We start from the raw sequence: 18,688 nt of genomic DNA on the forward strand, positions 1-18,688 counted from the left end.
GGGAGATAGAAGCAGGCGAATCTCTGTGAGTTTGAGGCCAACTTGGTCTATAGAGTGAGTTCCAGGACAGCCAGGACTGTTACACAGAGAAATCTTGTCTTGAAAAACCAAGACTAAAAAAAAAAATAAAATAATAAAAATAAAAAAATATTAAAGGTCACTAATATTGACTGAAACAACAAAACGAAAGATTGAAAAAAGTTATTGTTGGGCTAGAATAATGATTGTCACTTTTGAAGTGATAGGGATCAAGTCAAACACCACAGAACACTAGGCAAGTACCTCTGAGCCACAGCCTGGGCTAGAATTCTAAAAGCTCTCTTATGTAGTACTGCTGCTTGAAACCCAAGCAAGGAAAAGTGATTATGAAGACCCAGACAGTAGCACCTAAGACTGTCTGAGTGTCTCAGAGAAATACTTTTCAATCTGCAAGTGAAAATGAAAACTACAAAAAAAGCCTCTTAAAAACATGTATTTATTTTGTCATGCAGTAGTGGTGCACCAAGGCAGAGGCAAGTAGATCTGAGTGAGGCCAGCCTAGTTTACAAAGTGAGTTCCTGGACAACAAAGGCTACACAGAGAAACTCTGTCTTAAAATACAAAACAGAACTATTTTTAAACTTTTTTTTTTTCAGATTTGTTTTTTTCTTGTTAGGTGCATGAGTGTTTTGCTTGCATGCCTGGTGCCCACAGAGGTCTGAAGAGGGTGTTAGATTCCCTGGAGTTATAGACTGCCCTGCACTGCCATGAGAGTACTAGGAATTGAACCTGGGTCCTCTGTAAGAACAAATGCTTTTAACTACTGGGCCAACTCTCCAGTCCCTTTAATTTTATTTTAAATATTGGATCTTGTTTAGTGCTAAATCTGGCCTTGAACTCCTGGACTCAGTCTAGCATAGTAGTGCATGCCTATAATCCCCGCACTCGTGAGGCTAAGCAGGACTGAGAAATGGTTACGTAGCTAGACCCTGTCTCAAAAACAAAACTAAAACTAACGTGATTCAAGAGATTATGCTGCTTTAGCAACCCAGCAACCCTAGTAGCTGGACAAGAACAGGCTCGTGCCTTTGGAGAGTGAGTTTACTCCTGTGTAAATGAGTATTCATGACAGGAGCATGGCCAATTTAATAACTCCAATGCCTCAGACTCATGAAATGATAAGATCTTCTCCTGGTCCAAGCAGGAATATTGACAAAAGGTTAACATTTTGCTAAGCAGTACGTACAAAAAGTACGTTCTGCAGTCACCTTGTCCCTTCTCCCATGCTGCATCCCTGCTCTGACTGTTCCCCTACAGAGATGAACTAGCTGGCCTGCCTTCTCAACCATTCTATATATTATGAATGCACTGTTTATCCAACTGCTGACATGTCTCCATGATGTGGGAGTGATTTCTTATTAATAAAGAAACTGCCTAGGCCCATTTGATAGGCCAACCCTTAGGTAGGCAGAAAAAACAGAACAGAATGCTGGGAGAAAGAAGCTGAATCAGAGTTGCCATGATTCTCCCACTCCAGACAGACGCAGGTTAGGATCTTCTCTGGTAAGCCACCTCGTGGGCTACACAGATTATTAGAAATGGGTTAGATTAATATGTAAGAGCTAGCCAGTAAGAGGCTACAGATAACGGGCCAGGCAGTGTTTACAAGAATACAGTTTCCGTGTAATTATTTCGGGCTAAGCTAGCCATGCGGTGGCCGGGTGCAGGGGACTCAGCCCCGCCGCTCTTGTCACTATATCTCCATCAAATTACACAACTCATCTGATTCCTGCTTTACAGTACTGTGTCTATCTTAATCATCTGAGCTCCCAGGCATGTTTATAGAACCTAGCTTCGAGGGTCAAGGAACATGCCACTGGATCTAACTTCAATTATTTTCTTAGAAACTTATTACCTCAAGTCTTCCCAATAAACTTTATGTACCTTAAATCATAGCTATTCTTCAAGTCCAATTAAGGTTTCTAATTCTAGATCTGCCATGACAGACATTTCCGTTATCTGTCCATTTAAAAGACTAAGGATTATCCATCAAGCCTTTAGTACATTACTATACTTTAACTTAAAAATACAGTCTTTTTGTAGTACCCCAAATGTAGCAAGACTCCGTCACTTCCTATAAAATTAGTCAGTAGGAAAAAGACATATGGATCACATGTATTCGAGTTACAGAATGTTCAAAGATAACCTGGGCAATTTAATGAGACCCTGTGTTAAAATAAAAGTAAAAATGGTTTGAGGTTATAGCTCAATGATACAATGTTTGCTATGTATGAATCCCTAGATTCAACGCCTACTTTAATAAAACAAAAACAAGAGTTGTAGTTGGATAACCCTGAATCATCACTGTATTACCAAAGAAGCTGGATGACTTAAGTTAGGTATAGGAATGAAATGAATATAAGTATCCAAGTGCTAGCACAAAGTACACACACAAAGATATGGTACAGCAATGAGTAAACAATGGTAGATTTGACGATATCTGACCAAATCAATCTCCAATCTCCAACATCTTTCCTGAACTTCAATTTCGGGCTTCTAGTGACCAGTGAGAGTCCTTGATAATTCCACTTTGGATGTGTTTGCCACATTTCAAATTCAGTATCTAAAACTGAACTAACATTCTGCTACACAATTTCTCTCTCTTTTTTTTTTTTTTTTTTTTTTTTTGGAGACAGGACTTACTGAGTCCCAGACTGGCTTCAGATTTATTTTTTTCTCTGTGAGCCTCTCCTAGGATTACAGGCATAGGCTCCTCTAATGATGGATGTCTTCAACTGCACAGCCACTCAGATTAAAATCTAAGAGTAATAGTTCCCTCTTATTTGAGGCTACAAAAGCCCCTGTGGATGCCTGAAGCCATGTGTAGTAATAGTACTGACCCCTATTATTCAGACCTAACAGGAAAGAAATGAACAACAAAAACCACATAGTACAATTTTAACAATATACACAACAAAAGTTATGCAAACCTGGTCTTTCTCTTAAAATTTTTATGGCATTTACAGCTTATCATGAGTAGCTCAAAGGGCAAAAGTCAAGCTGTGGATAAAGGAAACTGTTCATTTTTAATCCTCCAACCCAACCTACCAAAACATGGAAACCACCCTTCAGGTATTTTCCTTTATAGCCAAAATTTCAGATTAAGGACTATCTTCTACTTACGTTTAATGATAAAGCCATTTTCCAGAGAAAGAGTATTAACTGTGTCTGCTACTAAGAAATAACAAAATTTTGTTGTTGTTTGAGGCAGTCTCATTATGCAGCCCCCATCTAGCTTGGTACTTACTATATAGTCCATGCTTGCCTTGAACATCTATCTGGTAGACCTTCAGTCTCATTTTGAGAGTTTGTATTATATATATGTGTTAGCATGTCCAGTCAATAATAATGAACTTATAATGCCATCTATTTCTTGGATTTCTGATCTTTACTGCTTTGTTCTGTGCTTAGTTTTAAGATCTTACAAAAAAAAATCCATCATGCTTGGTGGGCACAAAACCAGTAAAAATGCTAAAAAAATGCTAATAAACAAAAAAAAGAACATTCTGATTGAAATAAGTACAGAAATAGCTAGATTAACAAAGAATGGGGGGAATTAAGCACGCTGCCCTATAATGGGACAAATACTAAAAAGCAAAAATGACTGAAATACCCTCAAGAACCTTTACAGCGTATGAAGCCATGGTATGTACATTGATAATCAAGACACAGAAAAATAACAAGAAACAAACTCTGGTGTATGCTGCGAGGATGACATTAACCCTAGCAGTCAGATTTCAGACTCTGTTGTCTCTTTACGCTCTTAAGTGTATGTAAAATGCATATTTCAAAAACCTCCCATATTATAATTTAAAACCTGCAAATTAAAAAAAAAGATTCAGGGCTGGTGTGAGGGCTCAGCATGTAAGGTGTTTGCTGCCACCCCTGAAAACACCTCGAGTTCCATCCCAAGGAGCCACCTTGTAGATGAAGACAAGTGACTCCTGCAACTGATCTGACTAGCACACACACCTACACTCACACAATAGAAATATGGAAAAAATGATTCAGTTAAAAACAAGTCTATCACACGTAAACACAAAAGAACTTCGTTGTTGTCTGGTTTGCGACTAGTTTCTGTGTAGACCTGGCTGCCCTGGAATGTCTGTAGACCACACCAGCCTTGAATTTGCAGAGGCCCGCCTCTGTGCTGGGATTGAAGCTGAGCGCCACCACTGCCCACCTCATAAAATAGTTTTTTTTTTTTTTTTAAAAAAATGTTTTTGGGCTGGGGAGATGGCACAGTGGTTAAGAGCACTGGCTGCTCTTCCAGAGACCCTGAGTTCAATTCCCAGCAACCACATGATGATCACTCACAACCATTTGCAATGAGATCTGGCGCCCTCTTCTGGCCTGCAGGTATACATGGAGACAGAATACTGTATACATAAGTAAATAAACCTTAAAAAAAAAAAAAGAGCAGCCAGTGCTCAAGAAAAAAAAAAATTCTCAGACAAAAGAAGGGGAGGTAGAAAGTGTGATGTTGATTCTGGTTATTGGAAATCAGTAAATTCTTCCATTGCACTTGCACGCTGCTGTTTCACAGAATTTTCTATTGTTGGTTGATTTTGTTCTGGAAGGCAGGTCTCACTCTAGCCCAGGCTGTCCTAGAGCTTACACTAGCTCTGACTAAGCTAGTAATTCTGCCTCAGGCTCCCAAATGCTGTAATTACTGGTATGTACTACCTACCATGGCTAGTTCTGGAAAGGAAAAGAAAAAGAAAGCTGTAAAGAGCATTTAAATCCTGTTATGAGCCAGATGGTCACCACTCGCATATCTTTGAGGCAAACTAATCTGAGTTTGAGGCTCTAGCCTTGTCTACAAAGCAGGTTCCAGAACAGCCAGTCAGTGCTACACAGAAAAACGCTGTCTTGAAAAGCAAATAATAATAAAATACTGTTATGAAATTGCTCTGACCTCAGTGATTCTTAGAAGTTCTAGAGATCCCCACAAGAGTCCCCAGACAACACTAACCACTAACCAGTGCCTGATGAACAATAAATTAGTGTCTCATGACAAGAGCTCAAATAGTCTGTTCTGTCTGTAACACTTAAACGTCATAAAGGAAGGACATGTTTGTATTATTGGGCAGAGGTACAGACCTCAACAGATTCTCAATTTAGCTGTAAAAAATATGTTTATCTGGCCAAGAAAACTAGAACTTCAGTTAAATCTCTTGGCTTTAAAAAAAAAAAAGAGTACAGCACAAAACAAGCCCTTTGAGTGCTTTCATCTCTGGATTTAAGATTGAGAATCAGGAGTCTCTTGTAATCATCAATGAGCTAGTGTAAGAATGGCAAAGTGAAAATGTGAGAACGTAAGTGTATGATGTCACTGAGTTGTTAAATAAAACAACTCCATAGCTGCATTCCTGTAGTGCTTATGTCTTATTTGAAATGACAAATGCTTTTATTGTTTTAGCTACTCAAATCAAGATTGCTAATACATAAAACTAGTATCCTCATATAGCTATCTCATAGATATTTCAAATGGTCAGTGATGGTTTATCTTTGTTAAGGTTAAAAACCTTATTTTATGTGTGTGTGTACCTGAGTGTATGCATGTGCACTATATGTGTGCAGGTGGTCATGGATCCCAGAAGAGGCCTCAGATCCCCTATAACCGGAGTTAGAGATGGCTGTGAGCCTTCTGATGTAGGTGCTGGAACAGAGCTTGGGTCTTCTCCAAAAAGGGTGTACTGGTTTGTTTTTTAATTAACCTGAGACAAGATAGTCATCTAAGAAGAACCACAAATGAGATAATGCCTCCATAAGGTTGCCTATAGGCAAGTTAGTGTGGGCCATTTTCTTGATCAGTAATTGATACGGAAGCCACAGCTCTCAGACGGTGATGCCATTCCTGGACAGATGACTATGGCTGAGCAAATTATGAACAGCCAATAAACATTATGCTTCCATGTATATCTATGTTTCAGTTCCTGCCTTTAGGGTTCCTGCTTGAGTTTCTGCTCTGTTTTCCCTTAATGGTAGACTGTGACCTGGGGTTTTAAGAAGAAATAAACCCTTTTCTCCCCAGGCTGGTTTTGGACTTGGTGTTATTACAATAATAGAAACCTAACTAGGACAAGCTACAAGTGCTCTTGACTAGGAATCATCTTTCCAGCCCTATGATGGCTGACCTTGACTGTCAACTTGGTAAGATAGAGAAGAACCTAGGAGACTGACAAAGCGTAACTTAAGTGTATCTCTGTAAGGGTGTCTCTAGAGAGTAGTAACTAGAGAAAAAGTATAACCTGAATGTGGGGAGTATACCACCATAGGCTGGGTCCTGGATGAAACAAAAAGAGAAAACCAGTTAAGAATTCTCTCTTAGCTGGGCAATGATGGCATATGCTCATAATCACGGAAGCATAGGCAGGTGGATCTCTGTGAGTTCGAGGTCAGCTGGTCTACAAATCAAGTTCTGGGACAGCTACAACTGCTACACAGAAAAATCCTGTCTCAAAACAAAAAACAAAAAATCTCTCTTGTTTTAAGGCTTTCATGAGTTGAACTCCCCCATGCCCACCTAATAGAAACAGTATAAAAATCTCCCAAACCTTGATACAAATACATCTTCTCCCCCCCCCCACTCTCCTTCCTTCTTTCTCCCCTTCTAAATACATTTTCCCACCTTTAAATTGTTCCTATCAGATATTTGGTCCGTTACAAAAGCCTGACTAATACACAGTCCAACTTACTTCTATTCTCAAGCCTTACAAAAGTACTTAAGTTTCAATGTCTCCAGGAAGCAACAACAAAAACAAAAATAGAAATACTTTCCCACCAATGTCCTGATCCTACCTAATCTGTATTTACTAGTGTCACCTTTATGGAAAAGTATTAGATATGACTGTAAATTATGCAATTTGTAATAATCTAGAAATTAATACAATTCTTTTTCTTTTCCTTTCAACATAGACCTGTTCATTAAGACCAAATTCCCTTTTTAAAAATATCTATCTATCTATCTATCTATCTATCTATCTATCTATCTATCTATCTATCTATCTATCTATCTATCTATTATGTGTACAATATTCTGTCTGTGTGTATGCCTGCAGGCCAAAAGAGGGCACCAGACCTCATTACAGATGGTTGTGAGTCACCATGTGGTTGCTGGAAACTGAACTCAGGACCTCTGGAAGAGCAGGCAATAAATGCTCTTAAATCTCTGAGCCATCTCTCCAGCCCCGACCAAATTCCTTTCTATACTGCAAGTATGTTAAGACTACTTAAAACAGTATCTAGCAGGGGATGATGGTACTGGCCTTTAATTTCAGCACTTAGGAGGCAGAGGCATAAGGATCTCTGTGATTTCGAGACCAGCCTGGTCTACAATATCAAATTTCAGAATAGTCAGAGTTACACAGAAAGAAACTGTCTCACACACAAAAACACAACAACAACCAAACAACCCCCTCCCCCCAAAACCAGTATCCTGAGTGTTGAGTTTACCCAAACTTAAATTCTCTACTGTTACTTAAATAAGACAATCACTGGAGTTCAGACATTAGTTCATGTTTTAGCACATTTAACTATTAACCCTTGGTGCTTCGCAGCACTTTTCATAGGCTACAACATTTAATACTGATTTTAAGATACAAGATTATTAACATAAGAATCATTATTTCCTACTATACTAACAAGGAAATGGAGACTCAGAAGAAATGTGGGCTGGCAAGATGGCTCACTGGATAAAGGCACCCGTCATCAAGCTTGATGACCTGAGATCAATTCCCAGGACCCATATGGTAAAAGAGAACCAACTTCTCTCTTTTGTCCTCAGAGCTCCATATGTACACCTATATGTACAGAACACACACACACACATAATGGAGGGAGGGAAGGAGGGAGGGAGGGATGAAAGAAAGAAAGAAGTAAAGAAAGAAGGGAGGGGAAACATCACAGTACTATGAACTTTAAGTCTGCTAGATTTTCTCACTCATATACACACTATCTGCTCCATTCTCCTTTTAGATGCTTTAGGCTCCCATTTCTCTCTCCATAGACTCTAATATGAATTCTACTTCAGCAAAACCTACTCTGGTTCCTCCTTCTTTAAATACAACATATGCATTTTTAGTTCTCAACCTCTGGTGCCCTTTTGGGAAGTTGTACTTGAATGTTCTCAACAGGTTAAATTCTACTCTTTGCTCTCTCTACCCCAGATGTTAGCAATCCCTTCTATTTCTATGTCACTTTCCATTTACAGTGTATGTTAGTTACTGTTCTACTGCTGTGAAAAAAAATCATGAGCAAGGTAGCTTATAAAAGGGTATATTGGGGGCTTGCTTACAGTTTCAGAGGGTTACTCCACGATCATCATTGAGGGGAACACAGTGGTAAGTAGGCAAGTAGGCATGATGGTGGAGCAGTAGCTAAGTGCTCACATCTGATTTGAAAGTTGCAGGCAAAGAGGGGGATAGGGTGACTGGCCTTGGGCATCCGATGCCCTCTTCTGATTTCCACCTGTACCAGGCACACATGTGGTGCAGACACTTTCAAGCAAAACAGACATACATGCAAGTGCCTGTAATCCCAGCTTTTGGGAGGCTCAAGCAGGAGGACTGCTGCACAGACCAGCATGGACACTACAGCAAGACTGTCCCTGACCGACCGACCGACCGACCGACCGACCAACCAACCAACCCAAATCAGAAGGACTGCAAGGAGCCACTGACAACTCAATTTAAATCAGAAAGCCAACATCGGTAGCAGGAATGCTATGTTTCATAAACTTAAAAAAAGATTCTTTTATTGAAAACAGTAACAATAATCATTAATAACAAGTGCCTAGTAAAGTTTAAAATATTTTTTCATAGTACATGATTTCATTTTCACATAACCATTTGAGATAGACATTTAGAATCTCAATTTTATCAGTGAAGAAAATGAAATATAAGGAGAAAAAAATTTTAAAAATTCAGAGTGGCTAAAGAGATGGTTCAGTGGTTAAGAACACTTTTTTTGCTCTTTCAGGGTCTAAGTTCAGTTCTTAGCCCTCACATGACTCACAAGTGCCTATAATCCCAGTTTTAGGGGATTCGACACCTACTTTTGGCCTCTTGGAAACCAGGATTTACTCCAGAATAAGGAATAAGTAAAACTGCTGGCCAAGAAAGAACATCTGAGGCAGTAATGTTAAATGAAGATATTAATGTAGCATTCAGGCAAGAGTATAATGCAAACCTAATGTTTCTTTGTATTTTTAAAGGCAAACATACATGCAGTCACTACTGAGTAAACTGAAGCATAGATAGTGGTATAATATCTCCAATCTCAACACTGGGGAAAGTGAGATACAAGAACTGTCAGGAGTTCATGGATAGCCTAGCATACATACTGAGTTACAATACAGTCTAGACTACATAATAAAACCCAATCTCAGCCAACATTGCTAATACCAAAAACCTACCTGTGACTAAGTCTAAAGATTTTCAGCTTATAATGTAAAGCAAAGTATTTTTTAATACAAAGAACAACAAACAACTTCCCCAAGACTTTTAGTTTAACCCAATTATTAACCAATCCTTATTTAGTGGGAGAACTATTTGTTTTCATAATGAATGTAGAGGCATATAAAACTATCCCATAAATTTATATGAATTGCATTCTACAAAATATCAAGAAACCACAGGGAGAAATTGTTGATATATGTAATAATTATAAGGGCATTAAAAATTGTTAGGTACTTAATTAAGAGCCTCTTAAGCAATGAGGAAACTCCCTTTATAAGTCTAGAAAGGGGCTGGAGCAATGGCTTGGTGGATAGGAGCCCTCTTAACCCCTAATGCTTGAGAACCTGAGTTTAGCTCCTATCATCTATGTTAGGACGCTCACAACTACTTATAACTACACTCACCTAAGCTTACATACTCATCTCCCCCAAGATAATTTCTTATAAATCTTTAAAAAAAAATCTATAAAGATTTACTAGAAGTTTCAGGGGATTACTATACCCAAAGACACGGGGGATACTGTATCTTACTGATTTTTAAGTAGTTGTCAATACTGGGATAAAAACAGTATGTTTAATTCTTTGAGAACTTCACATATTTTGATATTTATCCCAACTCTTTTCATAGCCACCCTCAACTCCCTTGCCTACCTAACTTTGAATTTTCCTTTTCTCCTTGTTTTTCCATGAATCCAATTTATGTTGCCCAACTTACTCTTGCATGTGGGTCTGCCCTGTAGTGTGGTCAATCTACCAGGAGTCTTAACATAGAAAATCAACTTTGTCTCTCTCGACAACTATCAAATATCAATAGTTCCTTGGCTTATCATAGGATTTTTGTGCCCATCCCCACTGCCCATTTGTTGCAAAATATTTTATTAGACTGTGTAAACATATGTCATTGTGACTGGTTTAATAAAAAGCTAAATGGTCAATAGCTAGGCAGGAGGTATAGGTGGGACTTCCGGACAGAGAGAGCTCACCTGTCAGACACAGAGGAAGCATGACGTACAGGAGTTAAAAGCCACACGCATCATAGCGGCACTTAGATTAGTAGCAATGGGTTTATTTAAGCTTTAAAAGCTAGTTAAAAACAAGCCTAAGGGCCGGGCGGTGGTGGCGCATGCCTTTAATCCCAGCACTTGGGAGGCAGAGGCAGGCGGATCTCTGTGAGTTCAAGGCCAGCCTGGTTTACAAAGGGAGTTCCAGGACAGGCTCCAAAGCTACAGAGAAACCCTGTCTCGAAAAACCAAAATAATAATAATAATAATAAGGATCAAGGATCATCGGAAAACTCATATTCACAAGCACCTGCAATTCTCTGTGTAATTTTATTAATATTCTACTGCTACCTGAAGTTTTGAAGTCCCCAGTTGAAAACAAGGGTAGAAACTTGCTAAATGCTCCTACTCACTTCACATGGTCTTGTTTGGATTTCAGCAGCACTGCTTCACTTTCTCTTGCACAGTGAATCACATATGGTTTGGCTCCCAGCAACAGTATTTGAAGGCCCAGAGCTGGGGCCAGAGACTTTCTGTCATTCTAGCTGGAACTTTCAACCTAGGTGACAGCANAAAAAAAAAAAAAAAAAAAAAAAAAAAAAAAAAAAAAAAACAAGCCTAAGCTAAGGCTGAACTTTCACAATTAATAAGTCTCCATGTTGTTATTTGGGAGTTGGCTGTCAGGACAAAGACTTGTTACACCCATTTCCACAATGCAGGGATTCTGCCTGGCCTGATCTTGTGCAGGTCTTGCTCATGCTGTCACAATCACTGAGTGTATGTCAACAGAAACCCTGTTGTGTCCAGAAAGTACTATTTCCTTGAAGTCAGCCACCACCTTTGACTTGCTCTTGCAATTTTTCTGCCCTTCTTCCTAGGAGATCCTAAGCCTTGGAAGTAATACTATATGTCTCATTTAAGGCTAAGTACATCACATCTCCTAGTCTCTGTACAGTGACTAGGTGTGTATGTGTTGTGTGTGGCAGGATAGTGTGAGTCTCTGTGTTAACTGCCATAATATTGGACATGAGGAGGAGTGGTTGTTTATTTTGTCTTGAAGAACTCAAACCCTATTGTAGTTTTGAGATTTTGAGACAGGATCTCATGCAACAATCCAGGATGACCTAAATTGGCTTAGGTCTAGTTTGATCCTCTTGCTTCCTCCACCTTTGGAGTACTGGCATTACAGGCTCTTCACGTCTGTTCCTACCTCAGTTTACACGATGCCGGAACCTCACCTGCTGGGCAGCACTCTTCTCTGAGCTACACAGCCTTGGATTCTAATAAGAACTGACATTAGCTGGGTGTTGGTGGAGCATTCCTTTAACCCAGCACTCAGAAGGAAAAGACAAGTGGCTGAGAGAGTGAGTTCCAGGACAGGCTCCAAAGCTACAGAAACCTTGTCTCAAAAAAAAAAAAAAAAAAAAAAAAAAAAAAAGGAAAAAAAGCATGTTTAATCACTCCCCTAACTGTAATTTCCCACTTAAAAAAAAAAAAAAAAAAACCTATCCACTTACCAATTCATCTTGATTTCTGATACCTTTAAATAAAATCTTATCTTACAAACAATTCTTGACACAGGGTCAGGACTCCCAAATTTCTTAGAAGGGAAATCTAAGGACTTATAATAGATATGACAAATACTTGTGACTTCTGGCCTACAATTTCAGTGTTCCTACACTATAATTTAAGTCATGTGGTTCCTTACATATAGTTCTGGAAATAAGTTAATTGTCTTAACTTGTTACACTCAGTTGTAAGGTACAGCAACTAGGTGAGTGCTAACTCTGAAAAGACACTTGAATTTGAAACCTGGGTCTGCCACTCACTACCTGTGACATCTTAGACATGTCATTTAATTCTTCTAGCTATCAGTTTTACTTGCAAAATAAAATACTAGTAAAAAAATATCAAAAGTGTTAAAATGAGCCTTAACTGAGATAATTTACAAAATATCTAGCACAGGAAAGGTGCAACAATGGCTAGTAATTACAATCAGATTACCACACACAGCATACTACAATAAGCTATAGCTGCTGCATGGCTATACTTTAGACAACCACTGCTTCCTCTGAAAACTATGGACACAGTATTTCATTCCACATAATTATGAGTTTTAACAAAATTTATCTAATCCAAATAAAATGTGTTATCTTCACTGGTCATGTGTCCAAACGATCTTTACATCTGCAGACAGCATATACAGCCAGTTTTGTTGTATAGTATAAAAGCAAATATTCACAAACCTCTATCAAATATATTCAGCTTTAAGGATGATTTGAGTGGAGAACAAGGAAGGTACAAGGTTAGTCTCCTGTCTTCCTCTATTACTTTCCTGGAGATCCTCTACTGGCTCGACTGGCTGTCTAGCAAGTCTTAGGATCCTGCTACTTCTCCACACACCTCAAATCCTGGGCTCCAACTTCTCCACACACTGGTGCTAGGGAGTTGAACCCAGGTCTTCACACTTGCTATGGCAGGTACTTTATCCACAGAGCTACTCCCATTCCCCAGAACAAGGTTTTTCAAGTAAGAACGGCAGTTTTTCTTTCATGAATATATGACACCTGCAATAGCAGGCTTCAAATCTACTCCACAAATTTATGAAGATTAGCCAAAGGCATCTGAATGCAGCTGTAAAACTGTAGTACTATGTGACTTCAGCCTACCCTACTGCTAACCCTCTGGCACTTGGGCCAAGGTTTTGATTTTGATTTCTGATAATACTAGAGCCTCTACCTAGGCCCTTGAGTGAAGTTTTCAGAAGGTTTTTTTTTTTTTTTTTTGTCTGTTTTTCAAGACAGGGTTTCTATGTTGCTTTGAAGCATGTCCTGGAACTTGCTCTGTAGACCAGGCTGGCCTAGAACTCAGAGATTGGCCTGCCTCTGCCTCCTGAGTACTGGAATTAAAGACCCAGCTTTAAGTGTAGTTTCTAAAGGTATTGTTTTTTTGTTTGTTTTTCAAGACAGGGTTTCTTTGTGGCTTTGGAGCTGTCCTGGAACTAGCTCTTGTCGACCAGGCTGGCCTCAAACTCACAGACATCAGCCTGCCTGTTTCCTCAGTGCTGGGATTAAAAGCGTGCACCACCACCGCCTGACTAAAGGCACAGTTTTTACAGCATTATTTTAGAACTATGCATATATTTTATATATTCAAAACTAAAATCCTGGGGCTAGAGAAATGGTTTAGCAATTAAGAGTACTTGCAGAGGACCCAGGCTCAGTTCCCAATACCCATACGGCAGCTCACAACCAACTGTAACTCTAGTTCCAGGGGTTCCAACACCCTCTTCCAGCCTTTGAGGGCAACAGGCACATATATGGTACACAGACAAGTACACAAAACACCCCACACACAAAATGTTTAAATCTTACAGGCTCCAAAAGCTACAGAGAAACCCTGTCTCAAAAAAAAAAAAAAACAACAAAACAACAACAAAATATTTCATTTTTGATAAAGTAGAATCAAAGATGACAAAGTCTATCTTGCTAATTTGAATTGGCTACATCACTATGAACTCAGGATTAAACAAATGCAAAATGGCTGGGTGTGGCAGCACACACCTTTAATCCCAGCACCTGAAAGGCAGAGGGAGAAGGATGTCTTTGAGTTCCAGAGTGAGACCCTAAGTAAATTCTTAGTTCTATCCTTTCAAACAAGTCTAGAAACAGTAATACTCTGGCAGCAACGATTATGTCAAACTTTCGGATCTTTTTATATATATCATTTCTCATTGAAAAGACCAAGACTCCTTGGATAAACAGCCCTTTCCAGATGGCACAGCAAAAGCAGCCGAGGGTACCTTTTACAAGAAAGTGCTTCAAGATAAAGACGACACTGTAGCCAGTTTGAAAGGGTTCTTATATCCAAACTGGTGACAATGTGGCCCTCAAAAAGGATCCTAATTGGTTATAAAATTAATAAATTCCCTGGTGGTATTACTCCCTCAACTCTCAAGTCCGTAATGGTTTAATAACCCCCCCCAAAACGAAGAAATATATATATGTGTATGTTCATTAGGATAACAATTTCCCTAGCTCTTTAAAATTAACCAACAATTAAGGTGATAAAATCAAGCATTTAATCTGCATTTTTAGGAATTTAGTTCATACTTAATAAAGAAAATTCAGAGATTATTCAATAAAATAATTAAGAGCTAAAAATCACTAAGGAAAGTATAGTTGGAAATAAGTTACTTGCTTCCTGTCCGTTATTATCTTAAGGCCACATATAATCAAACTGTCAAACCACACCTTTACAAAAGACCTTGCAGTCACCCCTTTAATCAAGTGATTCTATTTAACACCATCAACTGTGTGGTGTTCAAACACTACCAACTCCTAACATACAATTGGAGCATAGGGCATCACCTATTTAAGCATTCTTGACTTTAAACCAATGAAATCTCTGTTCCAGAGATGTCCAATCTCTTGACAAGATAAGATACTATCATTATCTACAGTTCTCAAAGGACTGCACAACCATGTTATCCACACAAAAACCTAATATTTTCAGTTTACAACTTTGTGTTGGGTTGTATTCATAGATGTCCTTGGCCGTATGCAAACACAGTTGGGCAGGTATAGAACCAAATTTTCACTTAAAAAGAAAGAGCAGTAAATAAAATGACACTCAGAGGACAAGGTCACGGCTCAAATGTTTTACAAAAAAACAACTGGTTTGGTCAGTTAAGTGCACCCCCCTCTATGGATAGTCTGGGTATTACCCTCTTTAACAATAGGCATGACTAAATACACATAATCACCAAATGCAGTACAGGAATCTCGATTGGCTACAGCTGTGGAGATACTTTGGGACTACTGAGGACATTTGAATACAAAAAAATTTTTGGGCACTGTTACTGACTTGGTATTTTTAGGAAATATTTAAGAATCAAACAGGAGGAGGCACACTGTCTCAACAAGAACAAAACATGCAACAATTTAGGAAGAAACATTGAATACTGAATCTGGTACTAATACAGCCACTGTGTTTTCCAGACAACTGTGTAAAACTGAAAACTTTCAGGCCATAAATGAAATAATATCACTGCTGAGAGGACTAACAGAAAGACACCTGGGTTCAATTGTCAACTTACTACTTGTATAACCTAGGGCAAGTTACAAGTAATGTTATTAAGTTTCTGTCTCTTCTATAAAATTCAAAAGTTACCTACATCATAGGGTTCTGAGACTAAGACTACACATATAAAAAGCAAAACACTGTTGCACAAAGTAAATCTGGTTCTCCTTATGAAATCAAATCAGAAAATAAAAATTAAGAAAACATTCATTTTTTTACATTGCACGTGGAAAACTCCAAAAGATACAAATATTATAAATCAGCTGGAAATCAATGTGAATGAGAAAAAAAATCAAGATCAATATTTTTTAAAACCAAAAATTATCAAAAGAGCAAAAGCAAATATCAAATCTTTATCCAGCCTCTGGTATCTAGTATCTATAGTTTGCTTTGGATATTAACTTATCTCCGCATAAAATGATAATAAGCGGAAGTTAAGAATTTTTTCGATAAACATTCAACAGATTAGTATGCTTATATATTAAAAAAATAAGTTTTGGTCTTAAATTCTGTAAGTTACTAGAAAGTACACGAATATCACAGTTTACAATAGATTCTGATTCAAAAAAAATCCAACATGCAATTTCCTTTAATCGGTTATAACTTAAGTCGTCATTTCACTTGCAGGTAACCTCTTTCTTTTTGTTAGGCCGACAGTAAAATGACCAGATACAGAGAGATCCTCAGGTAGGTGTGTGCGTGCGCGGTGTGTGTTTGCATCCTCTTCCTCTTTTTAAAAGAAAAGTGCCGTTCAAAAACGGGTGGGGGTGCGGGGGGGGGGGCTGGAGGAAGCAGCCGGGAGGGGAGGAATAAACAGGTCTAGGGCTCGCGGGGAGACCAGGTGAGCGCATACAAACACCCCGCCAGCAGTGCGTTTGCTGCGGGGCGGATTGTCTTGCAAATCCGCTCCCTCGGAAGATCCGGGTGACTACTTCAGGTCCGCAGGGATCCAGGCCAGCCCCCCCTCCCCGATTAAATGCCAATGAGGGGGGCCCTGTGAGGTGTTTCCCGGTACGAACCGGGGTGACAAACCGGGCTTCCTCCCCCCCGCCCCCCGCGTCCAGGTGGGCGAAGCGTGGTGTCGGTCCCCTGGCGGGCTCGCCGGCTCCCCCCTCCTCCCGCCGGCCCTCCCCTCCCCGTTACCTGCGGGCGGCGGTGCGGGGGTCCGGAGGCCTGCTCCTGCTCCTCCTCCTCCTCCCCGCCTGGCTGAGGCGGCGAGGTGGCGGCGGCGGCGCCGGCAACCCCGGGGGGAGGGGGCGGAGCGCGCGGCTGGCTCCTCTCCTCCCCCGGGAGGCTCAGGGGACCCTATCTCGGGCCGCCGCGCCTAGGCCAGTGTGCAGCCTGGAACTGGGCGCGCATGGCGGCGCCGCTCGCCCGCGTGCCCGCGAGGTGTGAGAGTACGAGGCGCGGGGAGGAGAGCGCCCGGCGCCCGTGGGGCCTGAGAGGAGGAGCGAGGGGCCCAGCCCGCGACGCGCGGGCGGCCGTTGGGGGCGGTTGCCGAGGGCGGGCGACGGCTTGCGCTGGCCCGGCGGGGCGGGGTGGGGAAGGGGAAAGGGACTGAGGGGAGGGGAGGGGAGGCTGGGAGGGAGCCGCCGCAGCGCGCGTGCGGGCCGGCGCCGCCGTAGCCGCTCGTTTCACTCCAGCCTGTTTGGGGGCACTTTGTTTGTGTCCCACAATGCTCCGCGCGGACGGCCGGGCTGGGGAAGGGGAGGGGCGGGGTCGGGCTGAAGGCGGTGCGCGGCTATTGCGCAAGCGCAGAGCGAGCTGTCCTTAGCCTGTCGAGCCAGCCCGACACAGAAGCACCGCGGGGCCTTGACCCGGTCTGTGCACTTGTCTGTGTGCTTCTGCGTGTGCACAAGCGCCCTGAGGCTTGTTCAGTTTGTCCTTCCTGTAGACGTTCTCTGAGCTGTACCGAGGGAAACGTTAGGACTGTTTGGTTTTCCTTGAAACTAAAAGCCTAAAGAAACTGTTTTTCTCTAGTGGTTGCAGCTGCAAAGCACCCCAGCCCTTCTCTGTCGGGAAAGGAGTTTGGGTCCTGTGGCCTTTTTTCGCACGTGGAAACTGAGGCCTATCCAGGCGTGGCCACGAGGGCCGCTGAGAACCTAGCGAGTCTCCTGCTTTCTCCATGGTGGACAGGATCCCTTACAAGTGGTACCACAGAGTGTCTTGGCGCGCCTGGCATCTCCCAGTGCTGTGAGGTGGCCCTAGCGTTTTTCTGATTACCGTGGCAGGAAGTGCAGTTCTGAGATGACTAGAAAAAAAACGGCTCCCATGTCTCTCTCGTTTCCCCAACACAGAGTGGCTTCTACAACCTAAAGCGACTGTGAACTATTCCTTCCCCAACCTTGAATGGCAGGCATCCTACTACACCGACTCTTCTCTGCTCTTGGGGGAGGGAATGTGGGGGTCACTTGACAGATACAGTCTAAAGGGCTTTCAAGTTTTGGTCGCCTGCAAAATCAGCGCTTAGGTATTAAAACTCCCCAAGTCGTGACTTCCTCAGACCTCAGAGAACCAGACTTGGTGATTAAGCCAGGGAGGGGGGTAACCCGGGAGTACCCGCGGAGACAGGTGGCATTGTGCCCAAGGAAGCGTGGAGGAGGGCAGGATGCCAGTCAAGGCTCTGCACCTTGGGCGCTGTGCATTTGTATATATATATATACTATGTACCCACACCTCCAGCTTTTAAACCGAAAGACTTCTTTGTGCAAGGTTGATCTCCCGGTTGCAATAGACACTTGGCCTCCTCCGACTTTAATCCACCCTCCACAGGGCAAACCTCCGAGCATCAGAGCTCCCTATCCAAAGAAAGGTTCTTTCAAGTAAAGGTAACGAAACGAAACCAAGGTCTGCGGTAGCCTTTCACAGTTTCCAACAAATTTTCAAGTGTATAGAAGGTATTTAATCCTCGACAACCTAATCTATAGATTTCTTAGTATTTCTCTATCATGTTTTTAAAATACTTTGGGCCTGTCTTTGCACTGAGAATTGAAGAATCTCACTGTCTAGGGCGGTGTCTGGGTTTAAAGCCTTTGGTGGAGTCTGTGCTGAAAACATGTGTCATGGAAACAACTGGTGAAGAATCTAGAGGGAATAAAGTAGACAA

General features: G+C 41.2%; 1 protein-coding gene across 7 annotated transcripts in view; it reads right to left on the bottom strand.

The window, feature by feature from the left end:
- The window catches only part of Zbtb44 (zinc finger and BTB domain containing 44), a 48,981-nt gene extending 31,757 nt beyond the window's left edge, over positions 1-17,224 (bottom strand). For 3 of the 7 annotated variants that reach the window (XM_050160051.1, XM_050160050.1, XM_050160047.1), the window contains exon 1: positions 16,726-17,224. The gene's annotated coding sequence lies outside the window, so the exon portion shown is untranslated. The remainder of the gene's footprint in view (positions 1-16,725) is intronic. The other 4 variants (XM_050160048.1, XM_050160046.1, XM_050160052.1 and 1 more) reach the window with 4 other exon arrangements.
- Between the last annotated feature and the right edge of the window lie 1,464 nt (positions 17,225-18,688).

Source organism: Alexandromys fortis, unplaced genomic scaffold, assembly GCF_014885135.2.
Source record: "Alexandromys fortis isolate MF-2015 unplaced genomic scaffold, M_Fortis_MF-2015_v1.1 scaffold_108, whole genome shotgun sequence".
Taxonomy (NCBI): domain Eukaryota; kingdom Metazoa; phylum Chordata; class Mammalia; order Rodentia; family Cricetidae; genus Alexandromys; species Alexandromys fortis.